Source organism: Triturus cristatus, chromosome 7 (assembly GCF_964204655.1).
Source record: "Triturus cristatus chromosome 7, aTriCri1.1, whole genome shotgun sequence".
Lineage (NCBI taxonomy): Eukaryota > Metazoa > Chordata > Amphibia > Caudata > Salamandridae > Triturus > Triturus cristatus.
This window is the reverse complement of record NC_140590.1, coordinates 270,862,078-270,885,476: the sequence shown is the minus strand read 5'-3', so window position 1 is coordinate 270,885,476 and position 23,399 is coordinate 270,862,078.

The window sequence follows — 23,399 nt, the reverse complement described above, 5'->3', positions numbered from 1 at the left end:
ATTAGTAGCCGTGGGACTGCGGGGGGAGCGAGAGGGAGGGGGACCTCCGACACCCAGGCCGGCAACACTCAGGCCTGCGCGGCTAGCACCGAACTAGCCGGGGGAAGCAGTGAAAGGTTCAGGCACAGTAGTAGCCCTCCATCGCGGGCCGCACACCGAGCGGCGGGGGGAGCGGAAGCAGCAGCGCCACCCCCCAGCACCGCCACCCGAAACGATGGCCGATCCCGTCCCACGTGCGATGTCAGGTCTGGGCGTCACCCGAAGGCAGGGCCGACCAGTAGGAGCCGGGCCACTTCAAACAACTGCCGCTGGGACAGGCACCTTAAGGGGACTCCACCATTCCAGAAGCCAGCATATACACCATCAACAGCCACATCCAACGTGTCAGCCTCGGGCCAACGACGGTAGAAAACACTATAGTGTTGGCGGGGAGGGGGGGGCGAGGGCAGCCAGCTACCACCCCGCCCCGCCACCCGGCATGATGGCCGGCTCCCCTCACCATCGTCACAGAAAGAAAAGGGGGGGCACCGTCTCCGCCGACCATCAGTGGGCCCCCACCCCCGCCGGTCCCAGACCACAGGTCAAAGCGCGGCTGCAGCAGGTCGATAGGGCCGTATCGTCTCACCACGGCAGCCTCGGCCAGGTGAAGTCTGTTGCTGGCACTACGCCACCGGAGGAAGGGCCCCAAGCTAGACCCGGTTCAGGGGAGAAAGTGCCCCCCCGGAGTGTCCACACCCACCAGGAAGTCCCGCCACGGGCGGCCCCAGCACCGAGCCCCAGATCAGGGCCCAGGGCCTTACACCCGCAGCACGCCGCCACCCGACTTAGTGGCCGAGCAGGAGCATAGCGCCAGCGCCCCAGGTCCCTCCGCGCCGATGCTGCCCCAATCACCTGGTGTGCCTTTGGCACCAGGCCGCCCCAGCACCGCAGTCCCAGTCAGGGAGAGCCTGCCGCGGCCGTGATTTTAGGCGGGAGGAGTCAGGGGCCTAGAAGGCCGCGCGGGAGGTAGGGGCTCGCACTCTTGCAGGCTCACACCCGCTGAGCAGGTTCGCGCCGCCGGCAGCACCGGCAATTCAAATTCCTGAGATCCCCATGGTAGAGCGCTGCCGCCCGACCTTGCGGCCGAGCAAGGGCCCAGACACGGCTGCGATTGGTAGGCGGGAGGAGCCAGGGCCATAGAAGGCCGCGCAGGAGGTAGGGGCTCGCACCCTTGCAGGCCCACACCCGCTGGGTGGGTTCGCGCCGCCAGCAGCACCGGCAAGTCAAAGTCTTGATTTCCCCGTGGCAGGGCGCCGCCGCCCGACCCGGCGGCCGAGTAAGGCCCCAGACTCCACCACAGGCCACAGGCGCACTGACCACCGCCTCACGCCGCCTCAAGCCGCTGCCCGGCCGAGGCAGCCAAGCCCAGCACTCCCCCTCCTTCAGCTAATCACCAAGGACGAGAGGCAGCCGCGTCCAGGGCCGTCTCCCCGGCAGCGGGGTGGCCCCGACTCAGACTCACCGCCGGGGCTCCTCAACCCGCTGCAGCTCTCTCCACACCACCGGTCCTCGGCAAGGTCAGACAGGAAAGGCGCCACGGGGGGAAAGGCAGCCGGGCCTACACAGCTCCGGAGCGGCCCAGCAGCAGATCACCACGCTGTCGCGCCCTACAGTCCTGGGCAGAGCCGGTTCCTCAGGATGCCAGAACACTGCCGAAACGGCTCCACAATCAGCCCAAGAGGTCCGGGAGGCGGTAAGTGCAGTGTGATAAAAGGACAGGCAGCTGATTGCAGCGGATGCCAGGCGGATGACTTAGGGGGTCCGGAGCACTCTTAAGAGTGCGACCGCCATCTTGACGTCCTAGGCCACGCCCCTCTTTATATTGGTTGTTACACTCAGTTTTTATTGTTTGCATTAGAAAGGCATATAGATCAATAGATCTGTGACAAATATAATAAATTGCCTAGGGATATACAATACACTTGAGTACACCAAAGTTAGCCCTGCCATTCAACGCATCCATGTGAATCAGTCACCAGTTCAATTCTTACTTGGTGTCTTCAGAGAGGGGAATCTGAGTGTTGTACAAGAAGCCGTTGTGAAGATGCCTCATCTACAGACATTGAAGAGCCCTGTGATGAAGAGGTCCAGAAATATGGCCATAATGGAGGATTCCAGAAGCCCAACATTCATCCCCATTGTCTGCAAAGATATCAATTGTTTGCTCAACATAGAGCTCAAGACCTTCTTGATGTCTTTTAATTTCTGGGAGAGAAGCTGAAGAACCACATTGACTAAGTTGACCTGGAACCCCAGAAACTCTATTTTTTGGGTTGATTCTCTGAATCTATGAAGGCCATTTTTTGTTGGGAAAAAAGGAGAGGTTGAGGGAGAATCAGCTGGGATGGAGGACCTACCAAATCTAAATGGAAACTTATAACTGTCTCCAGAACCCACGGGTTGTTGTGATCTGTCGCCAATTTTGAACTAACATTTGAGTTCTGCCCCCTAGATACACTTGAGATAAAGGGCTACTGCTTACTGGTGAAACTTGAAGATGTGGAGGCCTAGAAGCACCCCCTGGAAGATCCCCTCTATTTCTTCTACTGGCAAAGCCTGGCTAATATAGAAAGAAGCCTGCTCCCCTGGTACCATCTTGCCCACTTCATCTCCTGTGGTACCCAAATCCTCGGAGGGAGTCTTGAACAAATCCTTGCCTGGCAAGTGTCCCCTGCTTTGCCTGGCCCTAGCAAAAAGGTTTATTTGTAAAACTTTCCTGGGAAACACCTGAGTTTTGTCAAGGTCTGTGAAGGTGCTAACAAACTTGCCAATGTCCTTGACAAACTTTTCGAGAGAGGAGACCATTAGCAGTGGGGCCAGTATCACCAGTGGCCATGTCTACCAACTTGGGATCAATGCGCATAAGAATGGAATTCTGGACTCCGAGGCGATGACACAGTTGGCGGTTACCTGTGGGCAAACCGCCCTTTGCGACCCATCTGCCAGGATCTCCAGATCTATCACGGCACTCTTGCGCATCAGGAGCATTTCCAAACTTTTTTCCGTAGGACCAAAAAGGTCCAAGAGTTTATCGTAGCACACTTTCCATGCCCTGTCAATAACCTTTTCTGGGTCCCTGGCATATTTCTTCAAACCTGCTGCATGCTGGGGTCTATGCCGGGGGTATAGACTGTTTTCCCCAGGAGGTCATGTCTGAGACACTTGGCAGACAGTCTTTTATGGACCTCTTTATCAAAACGCTTTCTGAGACGGTGCTGCATATACTCTACCACAACCAGGGCAGGAATCCAATCAGAGGACCTAGGGTGGACAATGTCCTCCCTAGGGGGAAAACTGAAAGGGATTTGAACCACAGGGCCCTGATAGCACTTTGGGGAGGTCACAGAATTTATTTTTCTTCTTCCTGGTGGGCTCGCCCTGGTGAGGGTTTAGTGAAAGGCTCTGGGAAGGGTCACGGACACTATATTGATGATCACCAGCCAGTCCTTGGAGATTTGAGCCAGGACAGCTGCATGAGGCCAGTTCTGGGAATTGGAAGGATTGTCCCTAGGAGTAGAGGAACTCCTCAGATAGGAGGTGGAAGGGCAGAGGCTAATTTCTTCTTTTTAGGCAAGTGTTGCAATTGGTCATTAATTGGCTGTAGCGCCAAAGTCATGGCCTAATTTATCCCATCCCATACGAACACAGGCACAACATAGTACCCCACTTCCTTTTGTGAACGCTGTATGTTGAGGGGTATGGAGTATGATATGCGGAATCTTCCCTGTTGCCTGTACAAAGTGGGTGGAAAATTCCCACATTGCTGTCAATATCTTTTTTGAATGTTTGTTCCAAAGTTCGGTAACTCATAGGGTTAGAGGCAAGAGCGCCCTACACATCAGGAAATACCGCAAGGCTTACGTGGGGTCGCAACCCTGGTTTCTGGAGGCGGGACTATAAAAGGGACGCCCTCCGTAACCAAGATGCTTGGTACGCTTCCGTTTCCGGAAAGGATTCTTGCCGCATTGCTTGGAATTTTTCTTCCATCCTTGATGTGCAGTCCTCTGCTTTAAAGCCCTTTGGACCTTCAGAGATTGTTGTGCCTTTTTCTATATTTTCATGAAGTTCGCCTCGGGCCTCTCATTTTTTTTGGGGTTTCTTGGTGATACTTTATAGTGCTGATGCTCTCTTGTTTTCTCTACCTACCCAGGAAACCTGACACGTAAGACTGTTGCTTTTTTGGATTTTTACCAGTTTGTTCATATATATATATATTGGATTTATTGTGTCCTTTCTGGTGTTTTAGTACTTTCAAAGATTACCTTTGTGTCTCCTGCCTTTTTTTTTTTTTTTTGCTGGTCTTCCTGACTAGGACTACTCCTCATCCTCTACTACTATCATCCATTTCCTATGTTGTGAAAAAGGCCGTGAGTCACTTTACGTCCTCCTATGATGATAATAGGAGAAGTGTTTGGACATATACCTATGGAATACTGGGAGTCATTTTCTGTGTTGTATGTCATTTATATCTTCTTCCACTCCTGAAAATCTGCATTTTGGAGTTGGTGAGAAGACTTTTTTTTTAATATCTTTGTATGTGGCAGAAGTTTTTTGCCGTCCTTGAATGAATGCGTGGTACTCTGTATGTCCCTTTTCATATGGTCTTTCCTCTTTTTTTCTTTAGGGAGACTCTCCTGAATTTCTTCCCTGAGCTCAGTCAGGGACAAACCCCTTTCTTGGATAACTAACTAGAGTGAGCTACAGCACACACACAGAATTCTTTCCCGCTTTCCCCCCTTTCCCCTGGTGTTTCACTCCTCACAGCTGTTATCTCAGTCAGCGTGGAGGGTTAAAGAACTGGCTGAGGGGAAAGACTATCTCCGTTCCTGCACTACCTGTGTTTCAGGCGAGTGGACCTGGCAACATTATTATATATATATTTTTTTATTCTTTTTATTGAATACAAACAGTAAACAATACAGTTTCACAAGTAATGCAGTAATCACTTTTCTTCCCACATCTATATAACACAGTTGCTTCATTTACCGTAAAGAGTGTCTGCAATATATATTGGTAAATCCTGCCCTTACACCTCCAATTCCTCCAGGGAAGTTCGTTCCGGTAATTTCGGTGGAGTACATATCTCTCCTCTAAAGAAATTCCACTTACTCCATATTTGCATCCACTTTTTCAGGCACCCCCTGGACACATACACTGTTTTCTCACGGAACATACACCAATCCATAGCTTCCATCCACTCCTTCTTTGTTGGCACCTCTCGTGGCCCCCATCTTCTTGCAATGTTCCGTTTGACTACCAGTCCTCCCACGGCCACCCATAATCTCTCTTTAGTTCCTAGGTCTGTTGGTTCCCAAACATTTAGTAAACACAATTTAGAGTGTAGTTCCAAGTATACTCCCAATACGTCTCCCATGCACTTGAAGACATCTCCCAATACCTAGCTATACACGGACAACCCAATAGTATGTGCAGGCACGTACCCTCCCGACCACAGTTTCGCTTACAACTAGCCCATCTTGACTAATGCGGGTCCTGCATAATATATTCTGTGCAGCACTTTCAGTTGTACTAGCTTCACTTTTGATGATATCGCCACCTCTTTGGGCGACGCCAGTGCCTCCCGCCATTCTTCTTCATCCAATTCCATAATATCTCGTTCCCACTTTGCGCGGAAATGCGGAAGTGGATCAGGGGAGTTGTTGATCAGCTTGGAATAGGTCAGTGAAATTGCCTTACGTGGCATGCACCCATCCAGTAGACTATCCTCCAGCGGCGAAGCCTCTGGTATTGACGCATCTCGAGGCACTATCGTTTTCAATGCATGCCGTACCTGTAAATACTTGAACCTTTCATTCTCCACTAGCTCATACGCTTGCTGTAATGTCTCGAAAGTCACCACTTTCCCTTTTTTCCAGAGATCTGCCACCTGCGATATCCCGATAGTGTCTCATTTATCAAAGCCCTTTGATCTCCAAAGGGATCCCAGCTGCTCTGAATCCCACAATGGGGTGGCTAGGGTTATGGTCTTTGCCTATCCCATACTTTTCTGCGCAATGTGCCACACCTGGACCGCATGATATGTAGGCCCTGTCAATCCTAGCTTTGTCGGGTTGGAATGCAATTGCTCGCGTATAGTTACTCTCTGGCAAAAGCCACCTATCCATCGCATATCCTGGATCATTATGGAGCCGATAGATACAATGATTGATGGAAGCTAATTGGGCCGCCCAATAATATTTTTTGATATTCGGTGACCCGATTCCCCCCATCATACCAGTTCTGCACTAATTTCAGAAATGCTATTCATGGTGGATTATTGCCCCAGAGCAAGGCTCTCTGTGCGTTCTCCACTACTTTGAAGTAAGACGCTGGAACCACTTCCGGCGAATTATGAAGGATATATAGAAAGCGCGGTAATTACATCATCTTAAATAGCACAGCTCTTCCCAGTAAGGAGAGCGGCAACACTTTCCAATGCGCCACATTGTGTTTTAGTTGCTGCAGCGGCAGCAACAGTTGGTAGTATAGAATAGTTTAGGATCTTTAGTAATATATAGCCCTAAATATAATATTTGATCCCATCCTTAGCTATTGTCACTTGACAATCCCTGGGAAGGATGAGAGGGTTGCCATTAAGCACAAATATCACTGATTTTGACCAGTTTATTGCATACTCGGAATATGTACCGAAATTCGTGAAGATGTTAAGAACCCTATGCAATGATCTCTGGCGAAGCCAAATAGAACAGAATGTAGTCAGCATATAGGGATATGATATCCTCCCAAACCTCTACCCATCTCAATCCTCAAATTATAGGGTCCTTGCGGATCCAACAAGCTAGAGGCTCCAGCGTTAGTGCGAACAGTAATGGAGATAGGGGACACCCCTGATGCGTCCCTCTGTGGAGATGGAAAACAGTAGACTTTTTGTTATTGACCACTACCTGAGCGAGCGGTTCCGTATATAGGAGTCGCACCCAACTTATAAATCTAGGTCCAATACCCAGCCTCTCCAAGACCGCAAACAAGTAAGGTCATTCTATAGTATCGAACGCCATGGTGATGTCTAGTGACACCACCACCGCATCCTCTCTTAAAGTGTCCACTCGTCTCATAACCCCATGCAATCGTCGCAAGTTTATTGATGTATTCCTGGCTGGCATAAAGCCAGACTGATCCGGAAGGACCAGTCCGGAGATCACACGGGCCAATCTGGTGACCAGCAGCTTAGCCAGTATTTTAATTTCGACATTCAGCAATGATATGGGTCTGCACGACGAACACTTATGTTTTGGTGTCCCCTCCTTATGAATAACCGCTAGCGTGGCTATCCTCTGATTTTGCGGGAGACATCCCTTCTCCGGGCTCTCCTCATACATGGACTTGAGGTATGGGGCTATTCTGTTTGGTTTCAGTTTGTAAAGCTCAATGGGCAGCCCGTTTGGGCCCATCATCTTCCCAAACTGTAGAGCCCGGATGGCTTGGGCTATTTCCTCCTGGGCGAAATCACTGTCTAGCGAGGCTTTATCGTCTTTTGCTAGCGTTGGTAATTGCATTTCTAACAGCAGTTCTGTCTTCTCGCTATCCTGCGTAGCAACTTTGGATGTGTAAAGCTGTTCATAGTACCTAGTAAATTTGTTATTAATGTCTTGTGGGTCCCTAAGGCTGTCCCCCGTGTGCCCTTCCAACTCCCTGACTAGCCGACTAGCCATTTCTCTCTTATCAAGCCAGGCCAACAATTTACCGGCTTTATTTCCCAACTCATAAATGCGCCCAAGCTTGTGTCTGTCTAATGCTTTTGCCAGCTCTCTTGCTTCATCTCTGTACTTGGTTTGTTTAAGTTTGAAAGTGTGTGCACTGTCCCGTACCTCCTGTCTGGTGGCCTCATTTTCGAACTTTACTATCTCCTGCTCTAATCAGAGTAGCTCTGCATTCCTCTCCTTCTTTCTGCCTGCTATCTGAGATACTGCATGTCCCCATATTACTGTCTTGAAGGCCTCCCAGAGGGTCTGTGCCGATCCAACTGTCCCTTCATTTTCTTTAAAGTAATGGTCAATTTCTTGGGTGAGCTTGTGTTTGATTCCTGGACTGCGAAGGTGCCTTGGATTAATAGGTGCTACTCGAGTACTGCTACTGTTCCCTGTCTCGATCTGAACCCATATTGGGGAATGGTCGGAAATGCCTTCTCCAAGGTGTTTAATTTGGTGGATATATCTGACCTAGTCTGAAGGGGTGAGGATGTTATCGATGCGAGAGAAGCTATTGTGGGCCCCGAATAATAGGTGACATTTAATTCATTAGGGTGATGAACCCTCCAAATATCCACTAGTCCCATTGCGTCCAAAAAGTGTGGAAGTACTGCCTTTGGTGATCTAATTGTTTTGGGTGGGTGACGATCTAAGCTACCTGAAATTACGGAAGTAAAGTCCCCCCCAACACCAGTCTCCCTGTGGGGAATGTCAACAGCACCTGCCCTAAATGTCTTAATACCAGTTCCTGCAGGCCTGGCGGCAAATACACCAACATTATGTTGAGTACTTCGCCCTCCCAGCTCTGGGGCACTGCTGTATATCTCCCCAAATTGTTTGTGTGTACCTGTTCAATCGTCATGGGGAAGGACTTTCCTTTTAATATGCCAACTCCCCGTGAGCCCGCGTTGAATCCTGAGTGCACCACTAGTTGGTAACCCATTTGCCCGAGGGCTTTACACATATTACCTACCAGGTGGATTTCCTGGATTAGTACTAGTTTAGGGGCATGTCTCTTGAGAAACTGCAACACCACTCCCCTCTTCAGTTTATCCCTTAGCCTGTTTATATTCCATGACAAAAACCAGAATCTCTTTTCATTCATGGTTCCCATATGACTGCATAACACGATTTTGCAGAGAGCACATATCTCGGAGCCCTCTACACCTCTGGGGCAGCCTCAGAGGAAAAAAGAGGGGAGGTGCATCTCCCCATACAACAGTGTTTATTAGTCCCATTGCATATAACATTTGTACTACTGTGCACTCCATTTTGCTGCATGAATCTGTAACAATCAAACAAAACAGTAACACATAACCCCAAAAACCCACCCTTCCTGCTCCCCTGCACTCTGGGCGTCAAACTGCCCGTGTCCGCAACCATGCAGAGTGCCTGTCACTTAGTGTAAACTATCTAAAAGTAGATTGGTGGGGGTAGGCCACTTGCCGGTTTCCCCGGCTCTACCACAGCAAATCCTACTTGATGAAGTTCACCCATGCATCCAACCAGCACAAATATAGTCACTTATCGTTCAGTTTGATTCAGTTCCATGGCGACTCCGAGTATCTCCCGTGCTCAGCCATATACACCGTCATCCTTGATCTCCGTCGTTGTCGAATCTTGCCGCCTTCCGTGATACGGGGGCTTGGCAGTTCCATTGCAACCTTTCCCTTTCCCGGCATTGTGATCCTTCGATGGTCGCCAGCCCCCCAGCCAGTCTGCTGCTGCTGATTCTGGAGTATCGAAAAACCATAGTTTTCCATCCACCTCGACCCTAAGTTTTGCCGGGAACAACATGGAGTATTTAATCCCTTTGTCTCGCAACAGCCGTTGTTTCTCGATAAAAGTCCTCCTTTTTCTCTGCACCGCTATGGTGAAGTCCGGATAGAAGGCTATTTTGCTGTTGTCGTACCTTATCGGTGGAGTCGTGCAGGCGGTTTGTAGTATACTGTCCCTATCTCTAGAGTTTAACAGTCTGGCCAACATCGGCCTAGGTGGGGCCCCTGGCTTTGGGCTTTTGTGCGCTCTCTCAACAGCAAAAAAGGTGGATAACACCTTTGGCTTGAGGGAGTCACAGATAAGTGTTTCTATAAAGAGGTCAGCTGCCTGTCCCTTCGCCTTCTCCAGAACCCCAAGTATCCTTACATTATTTCTCTGGGACCGCCCTTCATAATCGACCAAGGGCCTCTTAATTTTCTGGCTAGTGTCTTGTAGCCCTTTTATTTCTCATTGCATCTTTTTGCTATTTCCACGTACTTTCGCCGTGACCACCTCCACGTTTTTTACTTTTTCGCTAATGTTGTGCATGTCTGCTCTCATCTGCGTCATTCCATCGTTATCGTATCCATTCTTGCTTCCAGCGATGTCTGTATTCCAACTAAAGCTTTCATTATATCCTTCAGGGACGGATCTTCACTCTTCGGACCTCTCGCCATTTCTTCACTACCTCTATTTGGGACCTCTAGGTCAGACCGTTTCTGCGTAGCAAATTTGTCTAGTTTGGTCTGGAGATTTCCTTTTGCCCCTCTCCCACTGGACATTGCGACGTATTAATCATTGGTTTTCACGAGTCGGTTCTGGTCGTATATTCCACGTGCCCCACACGCTCTCCAGCACTCCTTTCGGTGAGATATTGCTTCGCCCTAAATGCCGCCGTGATCTGATACTTCGTCTCCTTTTTCCGGTCTCAGTCTTTGTGGGGCCAGGGACTGTGCTCCTATATACTGAAACTGGCAAGATATCCGTTGGGGGTATTTATATTCTACTGTCTAGCTCTCCACTGGACTGTGGGTATTGCATGAGCCAGGCCCTGTGTGTTCCTCCCCGTGAATTATCACTCACTTCCACAATATAGTGTCCTGCCAACATTATTAACGGATTTCTGAACTGACAAATTCATAGCTTCCACAAGACCATCATCAATATATTATTCACCCTCCTGTTCAAAAGGCCCATAGTTGGCATAATCAAAGGGTTCACAGTCAGACATGGTTAAATATCAAGGCTCTATACACCGCAGGATCAGGAAACGTTAGACCAACTCTAACAGCCCAGATGTGTGGAAAGCGTTTTTCAGGCAGAGCCTGCACCAGAATTCCTGCAACCCCCAGCCAGGCCCTGCAGGGAGGAATGTCTACAAGTGGCAAAGCCAGAGGCTCCTATTCAAATAAGCAAATCTTGCTATTTAAATTAGGGGAAAATGTCAGAATCGCAGCGTATGAAATTCCCAGATGTTACGGGTAAGGCAGGTCTCCTTTTGTTACTGCCCAAAGAAAGGTGACTGCAGCCAAGCTCATCCACTGTGGAGCCGTGAGGGAGGACCAGCGACTGGACAGGGAAAGATGACTATGCGTGGCACCCAATTGAGCTACATGCGCACGCAGTCCTCGCACTCAAAGAAGGGATTGGCCGAAGAGACGACCATCCAAAACAATCCTGCGGCCGCAGTTCTACACAAGAAGAAGGGCAGAGAGGTTGGGAGAGCAGGGACACGTGTGAACCGAGTGAAAGTTCAATGTGTTAAGCATGTAGAAAGAAGTGATAAGGTAGGAACCACTTTAGAGAACAAAAGCATTACAAGAGCATTACAATGGCAAATTATAAAGAAACAACATTAAATAAATCAAGTAATACAGTCACACAAATACCATTCTATAAGGGTATATAAAATAGAGAGACACTTATCTTGACTGCTGAACAGCAACGAAAGATGCAGCAAAAAGTGTTTCTCGGTTTTGGGGGCATGGAGGAGCTATGATTGCTGGACTGGAAAGGAAGTGGGGGTCGGGGGCGTGTTTAATACTCATGGGGTTTGTAGTTTTGCTTATAAATGTTTTTATTGGCTGCTATGGTTTTGGCAGTTAAGAAAGAGAAGCATAATTGGAGTCTCAGGTCCTTACATAGAATCTGCAACCTAGAAGAGCAACCAATGCGTGCCTAAAAGCTGCTCAAGCGTGAGGAAGGTAAGAACATAAGAACTTCGTGGTTACGCCATACGCATACGGGAGTTGTGCCCACATAGATCCAAAAGTCTTCGGGGGACTGAACATAGGGGTTCATGTAGTCCTGCTGAATAAAGGCTGTGGTATTGTGTTATTAAAGTTATGTAGAGTACTTTCCTTGTTTATTCCCATTTTGTTTTTCTCCCCATCAGGTTTATGGTACATTTTGTTTCAGTGTTCTTTGTAGAATGTTTAGATTTATTAAGTGGAGACTGTGAATGGCAGTTACCAGGTGCAACCTGACTACTGTGGCTAGGGTTTCTTCTTCTGGATAAACAAACCTTTTGAAATCATTCTGCTCACATAGGCATATTTGTTTCTACTTTGGATTTGCTACTTCCTATTGGCGATAAGGATGGGATATATATCAAGTAAGTATTTATTGGTGGTCATGGACGTGTTGTCAATGGTGTCCAGAAGTTGGAGTCACCAGCGAAATTTGCAGTGCTTCACTGGTGAGGTTTTTGCCGGAGAGGGTAATCCCAAATCTATACTTACAGATAATGGATTGCAATTAACCTCTAGGGAGATAGAAAGTTTCCTAAGTGACAGGGCAATAGCACACAAAAAAAGCTCTCTCTCTCTCTATCATCCCGAAAGCAAGGCATGTTGAAAGATTTATTAGGATGCTCAAAGAAAGCACTAAAATTGAAAAGCGTAATAGTAACACTTGGGTCCAAGCTGTGATGAAAAGGGTGGAAGAGTATAGATTTACTCCTCACTCTACCACAGGGGCTAGCCCTTAATACCAACACTGCCATGAGTCCTCCTTAGATGAAAAATTACAGTAGAAACGTGGGGTGCTACCACAGTTCTAATAAGGAGTTAAATGGAGAGAGAGAGACTGATGAAGTTATAATAAAAAACATAATCCCTGGTGCCTAGTTTGGTTTCTGCCTGGGGGGGGGGGGGGGCGGCAGATAAGGGAATAATGCCCCTATCTGCCTCCTGGGGGGGGCAGAAAGACTCAATTTTGTTGAGGGGTGGGGGCATTGGCATGCCCATTCTGGACAGCCCCCAAGCCTACGTATAAAAAAACAAAATAATCGCTGGTGCCTAGTGTGCTTTCAGCCCCTGGGAGGGCTGAGAAGCAACTATTGCCCCCATCTGCCGCCTGGGGGGGGGAGAAGGACTGTGGCTAATGTTTGGGGGGTGGGGGCATTGGCATGCCTATTCTGGGCAGTCCCCACCCCTACGTACCATAAAAACATAATACATGGTGTCTAGTGGGCTTTTTGCCCCCCCCCAGGAGGGGGCATATGAGGAACTATTGCCCCATCTGCCTCCCGCGAGGAGGGCAGAAAGACCGTGGCAATTATTATTGAGGTGTGGGGGCACTTGAAAGCCCATTCTAGGCAGCCCACACCCCTATGTATAAACAAAAAAAAACATAATCCCTGGTGCCTAGTGGGCTTTCTGCCCCTGGGGGGCAGATAAGAGGCTATTGCCCCAATCTGTCTCCCTGGGGGGCAGAAAGACTGTGGCAAATATTTATGGGGGGTGGGGGCACTGGCATGCTAATTCTAGGCAACCCCCACCCGTACATATAAAAAAACAACATAATCCCTGGTGCCTAGTGGGGTTTCTGCCCCCGCGGAGACAGAACAGGGGCTATTGCCCCCTTCTGCCTCCCACCTCCCGGGGAGGTATAAAGACTGTGGCTAATTGTTTTGGGGTATGGGAGCTTTGGCATGCTCATTTTGGGCAGCCCCTACATATAATAAAAAACATAATCCCTGGTTCCTGGTGGTTTTCTGCCTCCCCTGAGGGGGTAAGGATAAGGGACTATTGCCCCCAACTGCCTCCCGGGAGGGCAGAAAGACTGTCAATTCTTTGGGGGGGGGGGGGGAGCATTGACATGCCCATTCTAGGCAGCCCTCACCAGTACGTATAAAAAAACAACATAATCCCTGGTGCCTAGTGGGCTCTGTGAACCCCCTGGGGGGCCAAATAAGGGGCTTTTGTCCCCCATCTGCCTCCGGGAGGGCAGAAAGACTGTGGCAATTACTTTGGGGGTCGGGGGCACTAGCATACCTATTCTGGACAGCCCCCAACCCTACGTATTTAAAAAGAAAAGCATAATCCCTGATACCTTGTGGGCTTTCTGCCCCCTGGGGGAACAGAAAAGGGGCTATTGCCCCCATTTGCCTCCCAGGGGGGCAGAAAGACTGTGGGGAATAATTTTTGGGGGTGGGGGCACTGGCGTGCCCATTCTAGGCAGCTCCCACCCCTACGTAGTTAAAAAAAAGCATAATCCCTGGTGCCTAGTGGGTTTTCTGTCCCAGGGGTTATTGCACCCATGTGCCTCCCGGGGGAGGCAGAAAGACTGTGGCTAATTGTTTTGGGGGTGGGGGCATTGACAGGCCTATTCTGGCCAGCACCCGCCCCTACGTATAATAAAAACATAGTCCCTGTTGCCTAGTGGGCTCTGTGACCCGCCGCGGGGGGCAGATAACGGGCTAATGTCTCCGGGTGGGGCAGAAAGACTGTGGCAATTATTTTTGGGGGTGGGAGCACTGGCCTGCCCATTCTGGACAGCCCCCAGCCCTACGTATTTAAAAAAAAAATCATAATCCTTGGTGCCTAGTGGGCTTTTTTCCCCGATATATTTTTTTATTGAATACACATCCAGTTCTGCCTGCTATTTATGGATTACCCAAAATCCATAAGAATGTAAACAATCCACCAATGAGGCCCATTGTGAGCAGTATTGGCTCAATTTTGGAGCCCCTAAGCAAATATGTTGATTATTTTTTAAAGCCAATAGTACAATAACAAAGATCTTATCTTAAAGACAATGTTCGTGCAATATCCATAATTGAGGGACAGGGCTTCAATAGGGTGAACCAAATTCTGGTCACCTTAGATATTGAAACACTGTATACTAACATCCCCCAAGATGATACAATTGGGGTGATTTCGACCATCTTAGAACATGAAGACTTGGATGGAGCCAATATGGGTTTCATTATGGCTTGTATAGAGATTGTACTTAAAAATAATATCTTTTTGTTCAAAGATGAAGCATATATCCAAACCAAAGGTACCAGCATTGGGGCTACCTGTGCTCCAAGTCTTGCCTGCCTCTATGTAGGTGACTGTGAGCAGAGACACGTTTTTAATGAGATGGCTCCATATTTTGAAAATATCACAAGCTGGCACCGTTTCATAGATGACATTATCTTTGTCTGTAACGGTGCCAGCAATGATCTGGAGTCCTTTTTAGACTGGATCAATCTGGGTGATCCAAATTTAAAATTTACAGCACACTACAGTGACTCAAGTGTTGAGTTCCTGGACATCAGGATCAAAAATGTGATAGATGTTCTACACGAGGAGCTATTTACAAAGCCCACGGATAAGAATACTCTCTTATCCTATGGGAGTAACCATCCGCGTTCACAGAAGGACAATATTCCCTTCGGGGAATTTTTAAGATTGCGTCGTAATTGCACCACCATATCTGATTTCTATTATCATGCTGAGGTTTTAAAGAAAAAATTGAAAGCTAGAGGATACCCGGGCAAACTGATTAAACACTCGTTGAATAGGGCGAGGTTTTTTAATCGTGATTGTCTTTTAGAGATGATCAAGGAAAAGAGAAATACAGCAGCAGGAAGAATTGTTTTTGTTACCCAGTTTTCCAATATGAGTAACCGAATAAAAAACATAGTCAATAGAAATAGGAGAATTTTAAATTATGGAACCAATACACAACTAGAAAAACCCTTATTTTCATTTAGAAGAAACAGGACTCTCCATAACGCCTTAGTAAGAACATATAAAAACACATCTGGAATTTAAACAACAGTATATGGAGAAATAGCGAAGGGAAATTATAAGTGTGGCATGTGCTCTATATGTCCACATTGTATTGAAGCAAAAAACATAGTATATGAGAATAAAACTGTGACTGCAACAACCCTTATTAATTGTAGAAGCAAAAATGTGATATATCTCTTAATCTGCCCCTGCGGGTTACGATACGTAGGAGAAACCAGTAGGGAACTGCGTATACGCTTACTAGAGCACAAGTCAGCGATTAGAACAAAGAAAGAAAATGCTCCATTAACAGATAATTTCTCAAGATTAAACCACGACTATAATCACTTCCAGTGGTTCATTCTGGAGAAAATTGTTATTGATAGAAGAGGAGGTGATCTAGATGCCAAAAGAAAGAAAAGAGAACAATGGTTCATGTGTTATCTTAACACTGTAAATGCCGGCCTTAATTCAAGGGAAGACTGGATGAAGATCATAGCAACATGAGCACGACTTTTGAAGAAAAATAAGAATTTTCATGCATTGGGGGGTTCATTTTCAGCAAACAAGATAGAGTTTCTGTGAGCCCAAGATGTCCAGGTCAGGGGCATGCCAGTTTGATTATTAGAGATATTGAGATTAAGGCTATGTCAATGAGAAGTTTTTTCTCATAATTGCATAACAAAGCTTCTGAATTGTTGAATCTAGACCAAAATAATAGAAAGATACTATTAGCATAGGGGTTGTATGAGCTCATGCCCTACATGGAATAGAAATGCGTTATTCTGCCAGTCTACAAATTGAGGGGGCAGAGTCAGTACATGCAAAATTTAGGGAACGGCAACCACAACAGATTGAGCTGGGGGCATATATGTAAGAATGCTATGTGAGTCTGAGGCTATACACTTGGGACTTTAATTGGAATTAGAGAACACTCTGTAGGATTGTGATAGCAATGCTATGATTATGATCACTCCCCACAAGGTATAATAAGGTTTTGACCTTTTGAATCAAGACCGCAACATCTAATAGATTGAAGCGGGAGAGGGGTAGAGTCAGCACAGGTCACATACATATGTAAATTAGGCATCCAACAATAGATCCCACCAAAGATTGACACACGATAAGGAATAGTTACTCCGGAGGAAATGATGATAGAACCACAGTGGTGGAGAGCTTGATAGATGACCATCTATATACGAATTACAAAATTGGGAGTTTTTTTACAATATCGAACCGTGTGGAATCTGCGGAATAAGTCAAGAAACTTAACTATACAAGGGTGCAAATCACGCGAATCAGGAACCAATCACAGACAAGATAACTTGGGTCAAATAGAAGCAGGTAGTACAAGCACATACTAGGGACGTTTCAGATGGATACACAGTCTCACGCCACATCGAAATGCGTTCATAGGTAAGGCGGAGGGATACTCACTAAATTTAACTCTCGTGGGATATACCTACCCTGATAATTTATCGAATTGGATAAAAGCAGAGATAAAATATATTAATAGCTTTCCATAACATTTTTCGTTTCTTTATTAGGCGGCGGTGCATGTCAGACTGAGGATCAACGTGGACCTCAGAAACCTTCCGTATTGAGAAAATATCCAATTGGAAAAACGGGGGTCTCTAGAACGCAGCCTCCAGGTAGGCAATCGTGAGCAATATATACCAGTAGATGAGGGCGGGGACAAAACTCTGTCGAAGCTTTAAATTGTAACAAAACTATTATTTATCACAGACTAGAAGAGTCCGTAGAGAGCATAATACCGGCAAAAGGATAGACAGCATAAAGACAGCTTGCCTGTTACTATAGAGGCCACGGAAAACGGCGGAATTTAGCAAATACGTCCCACACATAAAAGGTGAGAAACAGTCGAAAAAGAGTTAAATGTTGTGTACTGAGAAAGGGTTCCACCACTATTCCAATGCAATAATGGTCTATAATATGGCGGGCTTTGCACTCGTTCCGAGTAGGATTAACTCAGGCGTGGTAGAATGTAAACAATTAATATAGGGATTGGAGATAAGAAACAGGCTGTGAATATTGACTAATGAAAAGTTGCAAGGAGGGGCAACCGAGCAAATGAGACTATTTTTCCTTTGTTACTGTATGATAAATCTAAAGGAGAGAGACTAAGGAAAATATACTGTATCGATCTAAAGGTATCCCACTTACATTTGTCATAATAATCTGTGACAATGTTTATAAGTACTGTTGTGGATGGGTTAATAAGAGGCATTACTCAGCCTGCTAAAATTGATTAAATCCAAAAGAGAGATATAAAAGTAAAATATATCGCAACGATTCAAGGTATTTTATTTACATTTAGTATAATACCCTGTGAGTATGTTTTTAATTACTATCATGAATGTGGAATAGAGGCATCACTAAGGCTGTTAATATTGATGAACTGAGGAGTTTTGGCCAAAATGGATAATTACGAAATTATGTTTCCCCTGTTAGTATTATATAAACTCTAAAGAGAGACATTGAGGGAAAACAGACTTTATTCATTGAAGGTATCTCATTTATATTTGTCATACCGTTCAGGTTTATGTATAAAGTTTGTAAATACTGCCATGGATGTAAAAACAAAGTTTATTAATTTACAAAAATATTGTTCTGATTATATGTATTTTATTTTAAACAGGATAGTGAAATCAGAAAGTGCATCTGAGAAAACAATTAGTATTTTTGTCTTGAGAAAGATGGTTATAAAATCACAACCCATCGAAACGCGTTGACGCAGTTGCCAGCAAAATCTTGAGGATCAACAAAGACTTGTAGATATAAGTATTGCGAAACATATCACAAGCATTGTTATAAAATTTATGGTCCTGCGGATGTGCAATATATGACAGAGTTCATTGTCTTTTTATGTTGTTTTCTCTGTTATGCTGGTTCATAACGGCTGTTATAATTTGTATGTTATTAAAACGTCTGTTTTTTGATAGAGTGACTCCTATGAGAGATAATGAGGTGTCACATTTTTTATTTTGTACAATGTATGGTTTTAATGTAAATAAAATGTGTATGATATGGTCTTAATGTGAAAGCGTATAATTGGACTGTAGTGTGTCTTAGATATAGGATTGATGTGTCTTGATGCAGTGAACCTAATGTTATTATTGGTATAGTCAAGGGATATTTCTTGTTTTACTTGGTAAGAGTACCCCAATTCCCTTGGTCAGCTCAAGGGGTCTCTCTCTGTCATACATATATTAGCACAACCAGTTGGTTGGAGAGGATTTTTGCTTATCCTCACCATTAGGGATTGATACCGACCATTTATTTTACAAAGGCGGAGATTGAGACTAGTACCATGGATAAATTAAAAACATTTGGATTTTTCTGAGGATCAGTTCAATAGATTGATCAGTAAAAATCCACGCAATGGTAGTACTAATGTTTTAAACAATACTAGCCACGAACAATTGGTAAAGATTTTAAATTTGAAAAAGAAATTAATTGCACTGAACTACATGCTGAATTTTTTATTGAATATTTGAAGGCGGGAGTGATCCCCATAGGTTTACAAGTTAGAAACGAACCTGGGTTATTTGTTGAAAATCCCAAATTTATAGAAACGTGGACACACATAGCAAATTGGTGTTGTCGCGATTGGCTTATCCTCATCATTGAGACAGCTCAGGAATTGATTGAGATTGAAAAGAAACAAATAGATGAGCTAGAAACACAGCTTAAACTAAGTACTGCACTAGAGGAAGCCAAAAAGAAAATAGAGGAGCTAGATTTAGAGACTAAGAGTTATAGGGAGTACCTGACAAATAAAAAAATGAAAAAATTAAGAAAGGATGTGGATAGATATAATGTAGAGATAGTCTACCCATACCTAAGCAAGGATTATTTTAATAATAAGAATGATCAGCGATGGGAAAAACCTCAATATACTAGACAAACGTGTTACCTTCTCAGAAACATCAGGCTCTAATAGTGAAGAAGAACAGGAAGTGGAACAAAATAGCAGGGCGGGAACCTTTTTTAGGCAGGCGCCAGAATCGAGGTCAAAGGGGATACAGGAATTACAATCGACAGGAACCCATGAGGAACCATCAACCTCAGAATGGGGGACAGGAGTATCTAACAACAAGAAGCAGACAAAATTGGAGGTAAATTAACTTCCTACAATAAATTTATCAAAAAAGATTTTGACCAACGATGAACAAGAAATTTTAAGGAAAGATTTTAGTTTTGCGCCCAGAGCTCCACACAACTTATATGAGTTAGAAAGTGATTTCAAAAGCTTCTTTGGAAAAAATCAGATTGAACACATTTTTTGAGGATAAAGTATACGAACCTCCACCTAATAAAACAGGTTTGAAACCCAAATCTACCTTTTCTCCAAATTTAGGTCAAATTGATAAAAATGTAGACATATTTGAAAGGGTGGTAGAGATGGATATTAAAAACATGAGCAACACTCTAAGTATCACAATAACAATCTCTCAGACAATCAGAAGAAAGCTTTGAAATCACTTCAAGAATGTGATAAAATCACTATCAAACCCGCCGATAAAGTTTGAGGGGTGGTGATATTTGACTCTACGGATTATGATAAAAGAATGAGGGATCTTCTTAATGTAAAAGAACACTATCAGTCCATTCGCTTTTCAGCCATAGGTGTTTTAAAAAAAGAGGTTGCATCTCTCTTGAACCAGGGCAGAGAAGAAGGTTGGATCTGTGATCGTGAATATACATTTTTATTAAATACACATCCAGTTCTGCCTGCTAATTATGGATTACCCAAAATCCATAAGAATGTAAACAATCCACCAATGAGGCCCATTGTGAGCAGTATTGGCTCAATTTTGGAGCCCCTAAGCAAATATGTTGATTATTTTTTAAAGCCAATAGTACAAAAACAAAGATCTTATCTTAAAGACAACGCTCATGCAATATCCCTGTTTGAGGGACAGGGCTTCAATAGGGTGAACCAAATCCTGGTCACCTTAGATATTGGAGCCCTGTATACTAACATCCCCCAAGATGATACAATTGGGGTGATTTCGACCATCTTAGAGCATGAAGACTTGGATGGAGCCAATATGGGTTTCATTATGACTTGTATAGAGATTGTACTTAAAAATAATATCTTTTTGTTCAAAGATGAAGCATATATCCAAACCAAAGGTACCAGCATGGGGGCTACCTGTGCTCCAAGTCTTGCCTGCCTCTATGTAGGTGACTTTGAGCAGAGACACATTTTTAATGAAATGGCTCAATTTTTTGAAAATATCACAACCTGGCACCGTTTCATAGATGACATTATCTTTGTCTGTAACGGTGTCAGCAATGATCTGGAGTCCTTTTTAGACTGGATCAATCTGGGTGATCCAAATTTAAAATTTACAGCACACTACAGTGACTCAAGTGTTGAGTTCCTGGACATCAGGATCAAAAATGTGATAGATGTTCTACACGTGGAGCTATTTACAAAGCCCACGGATAAGAATACTCTCTTATCCTACGGGAGAAACCATCCGTGTTCACAGAAGGACAATATTGCCTTCGGGGAATTTTTAAGATTGCGTCGTAATTGCACCCACCATATCTGATTTCTATTATCATACTGAAGTTTTAAAGAAAAAATTGAAAGCTAGAGGATACCCGGGCAAACTGATTAAACACTCGTTGAAAAGAGCGAGGTTTTTTTAATTGTGATTGTCTTTTAGAGATGAACAAGGAAAAGAGAAATACAGCAGCAGGAAGAATTGTTTTTGTTACCCAGTTTTCCAATATGAATAACCGAATAAAAAACATAGTCAATAGAAATAGGAATATTTTAAATTATGGAACCAATACACAACTAGAAAAACCCTTATTTTCATTTAGACGAAACAGGACTATCCGTAACGCCTTAGTGAGAACATATAAAAACACATTTGGAATTCAAACAACAGTATATGGAGAACTAGCAAAGGGAAATTATAAGTGAGGCATGTGCTCTATAAGTCCACATTGTATTGAAGCAAAAAACATAGTATTTGAGAATAAAACTGTGACTGCAACAACCCTCAATAATTGTAGAAGCAAAAATGTGATATATCGCTTAATCTGCCCCTGCGGGTTAGGATACGTAGGAGAAACCAGTAGGGAACTGCGTATACGCTTACTAGAGCACAAATCAGCGATTAGAACAAAGAAAGAAAATGCTCCATTAACAGATCATTTCTCAAGATTAAACCACGACTATAATCACTTCCAGTGGTTCATTCTGGAGAAAATTGTTATTGATAGAAGAGGAGGTGATCTAGATGCCAAAAGAAAGAAAAGAGTACAATGGTTCATGTGCTATCTTAACACTGTAAATGCCGGCCTTAATTCAAGGGAAGACTGGATGAAGATCATAGCAACAAGGGCACGACTTTTGAAGAGAAATAAGAATTTTGATGCATTGGGGGGTTCATTTTCAGCAAACAAGATAGAGTTTCTGTGAGCCCAAGATGTCCAGGTCAGGGGCATGCCAGTTTGATTATTAGAGATATTGAGATTAAGGCTATGTCAATGGGAAGTTTTTTCTCATAATTGCATAACACAGCTTCTGAATTGTTGAATCTAGACCGAAATAATAGAAAGATACTATTAGCATAGGGGTTGTATGAGCTCATGCCCTACATGGAATAGAAATGCGTTCTTCTGCCAGTCTACAAATTGAGGGGGCAGAGTTAGTACATGCAAAATTTAGGGAACGGCAACCACAACAGATTGAGCTGGGGGCGTATATGTAAGAATGCTATGTGAGTCCGAGGCTATACACTTGGGACTTTATTTGGAATTAGAGAACACTCTGTGGGATTGTGATAGCAATGCTATGATTATGATCACTCCCCACAAGGTATAATAAGGTTTTGACCTTTTGAATCAAGACCGCAGCATCTAATAGATTGAAGCGGGAGAGGGGTAGAATCAGCACAGGTCACATACATATGTAAATCAGGCATCCAACAATAGATCCCACCAAAGATTGACACACGATAAGGAATAGTTACTCCGGAGGAAATGATGATAGAACCACAGTGGTGGAAAGCTTGATAGATGACCATCGATATACGAATTACAAAATTGGGAGTTTTTTTACAATATCGAACCGTGTGGAATCAGCAGAATAAGTCAAGAAACTTAACTATACGAGGGCGGAAATCACGCGAATCAGGAACCAATCACAGACAAGATAACTTGGGTCAAATAGAAGCAGGTAGTACAAGCACATACTAGGGACGTTTCAGAAGGATACGCAGTCTCACGCCACATCGAAACGCGCTCATAGGTAAGGCGGAGGGATACTCACTAAATTTAACTCTCGTGTGATATACCTATCCTGATCATTTATCGAATTGGATAAAAGCAGGGATAAAATATATTAATAGCTTTCCATAAAATTATTTGTTTCTTTATTAGGCGGTGCATGTGAGACTGAGGATCAACGTGGACCTCAGAAACCTTCCGTATTGAGAAAATATCCAATTGGAAAAACGGGTGTCTCTAGAACGCAGCCTCCAGGTAGGCACTAGTGAGCAATATATACCAGTGGATGAGGGCGGGGACAAAACTCTGTCGAAGCTTTAAATTGTAACAAAAGTATTATTTATCACAGACTAGAAGAGTCCGTAGAGAGCATAAATACCGGCAAAAGGATAGACAGCATAAAGACAGCTTGCCGGTCACTATAGAGGACACGGAAAACGGTGGAATTTAGCGAATACGTCCCACACATAAAAGGTGAGGAACAGTCGAAAAAGAGTTAAATGTTGTGTACAGAAGAAGGGTTCCACCACTATTCCAATGCAATAATGATCTATAATATGGCTGGCTTTTCACTCGTTCCGAGTAGGATTAACTCAGGCGTGGTAGAATATAA